Consider the following 5,484-nt stretch of genomic DNA (forward strand, 5'->3'; position numbering starts at 1 on the left):
CCCATCCCCACATTAATCCCATCTCCACTCATTAACCCCCGCACATTAACCCCCACACATTAACTCCCACACATTAACGCCCATCTCCACTCATTAACCCCCACACATTAACCCCCCATCCCCACATTAACCCCCATCTCGACTCATTAACCCCCATCTCCACTCATTAACCCCCATCCCCACATTAACCCCCATCTCCACTCATTAACCCCCATTCCCACATTAAGCCCCATCTCCGCTCATTAACCCCCATCTCCACTCATGAGCACCCCCCCATCTCCCATCTTCGGTGGTTCTTCAGCTCCACAGAGGAGCACACTTACCACCAGCGTTCGCTCTGGGCGCCGGGAGTGACGTCAGCAGCGTGATCACATGACCTGATCACGCTGCTGATATCGCTCTGACCCAGCGGTCAGAGCTTCAATTGTACTGGCGTCTGTATAGACGCCAAGTACAATTGCTGCCTGGGAGCCGGCACGGCCTCCTTCTCTGCGTCGGCTGTCAGCTTGACAGCCGACACAGAGAACCGCTGACTCCCAGGACTGGTAGCGGCAGAACGCAGCCGCCGGGGGGGGAGATACTGCGGACCGCTGCATTAGGCGGCCGGGCGGCCCGACTGCGCCCCCCTGCTGCCTGCGCCCGGGGCAACTGCCCCGGCTTCCCCCCCCTGGATACGCCACTGCTTTCAATAAGAGGTTGAGAGTGTGGTATGTACAGTATATAGGATGCAGATATTGCGGTATGTACGGCATATTGGCCTCGTATATGACATACAGGCTGTCGGCCTTCTATTAGGCCTCCTATAAGACATACAGACTGTCGGCCTCCTATTAGGCCTCCTATAAGACATACAGACTGTTGGCCTCTTATTAGGCCTCCTATGAGACATGCAGACTGTCGGCCTCTTATTAGGCCTCCTATAAGACATGCAAAGTGTTGGCCTCCTATCAGACATACAGACTGTCGGCCTCCTATGAGACATACAGACTGTTGGCCTACTATTAGGCCACCTATAAGACATACAGAGTGTCGGCCTCCTATTAGGCCCCCTATAAGACATACAGAGTGTCGGCCTCCTATTAGGCCCCCTATAAGACATACAGAGTGTCGACCTCCTATTAGGCCCCCTATAAGACATATTAAACCTAACTAAAACAATGACCATATGTCCTATGTGTAAAATTATTTATTTTATTAATTGTTCAATAAAAAGACAGGATTTTATTTAAAAACATTTTTTGCAAAGCATCAATGTAGACATATAATATTTAATATCAAGTACATGAAAAAAAGGGGGCAATACTATCCAGTATATAAAATCACATCCATAATAGGAACCATGCTGGGAAAATAACCACACGTGTACAGTGTTTTATGAAATAATTATTACCCTAAAAAATAATTATTTTTTTGTCACTAAGTGCAATTAATAAAAATATATAAATATAAGCCAAAGCATGATGAACGTGCAATTACGTGCAATATAATAAACGACCAGCAAAAATCTCAATTAAAAGTGCAAATAAGTGCAATATACTAACCAACCAGCAGGTGTCTCCAAAAAAGCATGTAATATAAAGGCTTACCAGTTATAACACCTACACCTATCCCTATATATAAGTACCTAGGTGAGACATATCCTGGCTCAGGACAAGTGGAAAAGGCCCGCAGCATAAAGCTCAGAAATATCAAAGTGTCAAAATATCGATCTTGTATGAGACTATAACTTACAGGCTGTAATGCTCCTGCTCGCCTGGGATAGCTGCCCCTCCCCAACGCGCGTTTCGGCCTGTTGTCTTCGTCAGGGAGTGGTTCCTATCAGAGACCAATAGGTTTTTATACCCAGAGCTACCAATCACAACCAGCATATAGCGAAAAGGACCAATTATAAATAAGAAGGCGTGTCCATTTATCCTACATATAGATTAACAATCATATTCACTAATAGTAATGTACTTAATAATCTGATTACTGCACATATACTAAAAGGCCATCTCTTCAAAGAAAATTTTTATTAGGAGGCAAAAAAAACGGCTGCATAACCGCGCCTATGCAAATTAGCAAGAGACACCGTTGCCATGATAAATGCCGGATTCATAGTGACGGACAAGCTAGTCCCATTGCGCATGCCCGATAAAAATCAAACCATGTCGGACCACACAACAAGTGCGCATGTGCGAAAGAAAAAAGGACGTGATTGTTGAAATATACACTACACTCATAGTGACGGCCCAACGAGAATCCCTTTGCACATGACCAGAGGGACATCAAGTCAAACCAAACTGCTCTACAAATGCACATGTCCATGGAGAAAAAAGAATAACGCCATTGCTATGATATAGACGGTGCATCATAATAAATAGTACATTTACATTGCGCCTATACAGAGGAAATTTAAACGTCCAAAATCAAAAAAATTGGTCACTAATGATAATTATTTATGGTTTATCCCCAATCTCGCCATGAAAACTAGTGTGCAGGTTCAAAAGAGATACAGGCATGCTGCCCAGAAGAGTTGGCATACCTCCATAATAATAACTTATGAAAAACTTATACAAAAAACTATAAATATATGGCGGCAGTCATATAGAAGCAATATTAATATACATCCACAGATTGTAATCAATGCCATATGCAAATATGAGCAAAAAGGCATATGTTATATAATAGATCATTATGGTACAAAGACTATCAATACATATTATATTATATCACCCCAAAATTAAGAATAGAGTTTATACTTTATAATGAAAACTGATGAACATCCCACGATTTAATGCAGTATCCACTATGAACTACCACATTTAATGTAAAGTACCACATTGATAAATGAGGTGAATTAAATCACCCAAGATGCCACCTAGTTATGTGTCTCATGTCAGACATACTGTATGACGTATGTGGTGCATGGAATGATGAGACTCTCAGGTGAGCCGGTTTATTGATGCGAAATTGCAAACGTTGGTGGAAGCTCTCCCATCATATGTCAAAGACACCTCAGATATTTTAAAAAAAGTGGACGGGTTACATGTTGGGGAGGATGTCTTACTAGTTACGTGTGACATTGAGTCACTATACAAACATACGCCATTTTGATGGCATAAGAGGAGTACAATTTTTCTTTGAGTCTTCCAATTTTAAGTCTGATATGACATCATTTATCATACAAGTATTGGATTTCTCTTTATCTCATAATTTTTTTTACTTTTGAAGGGTCCTTCTTCCTGCAGTTCCAGGGCACAGCGATGGGCGCGGCTTTTGCGCCGGCCTATGCTAATTTGCTCCTGGGGCTGTGGGAGAGGGACCTCTTCTTGTCGGATCGTCTGTCATCAATGGACCGTGTCCTCTTTTGGGCGTGGTACATTGATGACATTCTTTTCATCTGGCAGGGTACTCAGGATACCTTGGATTCATACGTTCAATATGTGACGAACAGCCCACCGCCGTTCGTCTACTTACGGGCGACACTAACGGGGGTCCCGCTGCCACCAAAACGCGACGGACAGCGGACCCTGTGTCACCACTATGTCACAATCCCACCACTGACACGGGTGTATCAGCGGACGGAGGGACGTGACACAATGCCGGCACACAGCTATCACAGGCACCGTTGGGGCTTATCTTAGTTATCCCACCACCGGCACCATGTGACAAAAATATCCAGCAAGCTAATCTCGCTCTACAATTTGCCGCAGGGGGAGTTTAATTTGGATGCCCCACCACTGCTATCAATCTTCCAAGTACTGCGGGGATTTATGTATATCCCACTTTCTCAGTTCCACTTTGGAACTCGCAGCTCTCCGGCGCCCCCCTTACCCTCAGGTCAGTCAGGGAACTGCACCTAGGATAATTAGTCGCTGGACGGGCTGCCTGTTGTGAACCGGCAATTAGGCTTCTGCAGTAAGGGAATTATCAATGCTGTGGCCGCAGACCCTTATTCAGCAATATAAGACCCTTCTAGACTGCCAGCAAGCCGCAATAGCCGTGCACAACGCGCTGCCACCAGTCACGGTTACTTAATTCACAGTGTTAAATTAAGAGGGTCCATGGCAAACCCTTTGAATTAGTAGCGATTATCTAACAAAGGCGTATAGTTCGATTCTTAGAGCATGGAGACAGATCTAAATAATTTCATTTATTTTCCGAAAGAGGACAGTGATTACAGATAAAAGTTGCTATAAAATTGAGACATAAAATATGTACAGTACAGGTATAAAATAAAAGTGGAGAAAACAAAGAGATTACACTCACAGTTCCATATTGTTCCTTAGGCAGACCATGTGGCTTTAAGGTGGGTGGAGGCGGAGCTGCACTTCTCCGCTCATCTGAGTTCTTGTCAGCACGGACTCTGCAGCTGTTCTGAGCTGGTTTGCCCAGGAAATGCCTTATAGACTTTCCTATGTGACATCACAGAGAGGTGCATTCTGGGTTGATCCCACCTCTCTTATCCAAGTTATGTTTTGGCTACAAAACTTAGATTAGCTATAACTTTATGGGAGAAGCTGGTATGGACTCATCAGTGGTATCATGTTACCCAGCGTAATGAGCCTATCAAGAAAACATCAAACATCTATGCGATATGACCGTCCATTTGGGTGCAAATCATATCTCAGGTTCTGGACATCCGAGAGTTTTGCAACAGGCACCACAGCGAAGCTGGGTCTGCTCGGATCGCAGAAATATGATTTTCATATCTCTACTTGGTACGGTTTTCGCAGGGCAGGCTCTTAAAGTTTTTATTTCAAACAAAGACCTTTTTCCCGCATTTTTCTCTTTCAGCTGAGAGAAGCCAAATGGTGTGAGGAAGATGGTCTAGCTAATTAACATTCCTGCTCTTCCAGAGGAAGTGGCAGGGTTGATAAAACCTGGGGGGGAAGGAATTCCTACTACTGACAGTTTACAATGTCCTAGGATGGAGGATTTGTTAGCACATTGCAACAGAAAACATATCTTGCAGACATTGTACATCACACCTGGATCCAGCATTCTGACACCACCGCTGCTGCCGCTCTCTCGTTTGGTGGGCTAAAATTTTCACATACCCCCAGACCTGAGAACAGACAGGGTGGAGGTGTTGGTTTGCTCCTTTCATCACAATGTGCTTTCCAGGTCATCCCCCCGGTTCCCTCACTTACATTTCCTTCCTTTGAAGTCCACGCCGTCAGACTCTTTAAGCCCTTCTCCTTACGAGTGGCGGTCGTTTATCGCCCACCAGGCTCCTCCCGCCAGTTTCTAGACCAATTCACCACCTGGCTTACTCACTTTCTATCCTGTGACATCCCCACCCTCATCATGGGAGACTTTAACATCCCCATCAATGATCCGCTCTCCCAGTCTGCCTCTCATCTTCTTTCTCTAACTTCTTCATTCGGCCTCTCACAGTTTACTAATTCTCCTACACATGAGGACGGGAATACTCTGGACCTGGTTTTCTCCCGTCCCGGCTCGCTGCACGACTTTACTAATTCACCCCTCCCGCTCTCG

Source organism: Dendrobates tinctorius, unplaced genomic scaffold (assembly GCF_039654945.1).
Source record: "Dendrobates tinctorius isolate UK_male_01 unplaced genomic scaffold, ASM3965494v1 ptg000162l, whole genome shotgun sequence".
Taxonomy (NCBI): domain Eukaryota; kingdom Metazoa; phylum Chordata; class Amphibia; order Anura; family Dendrobatidae; genus Dendrobates; species Dendrobates tinctorius.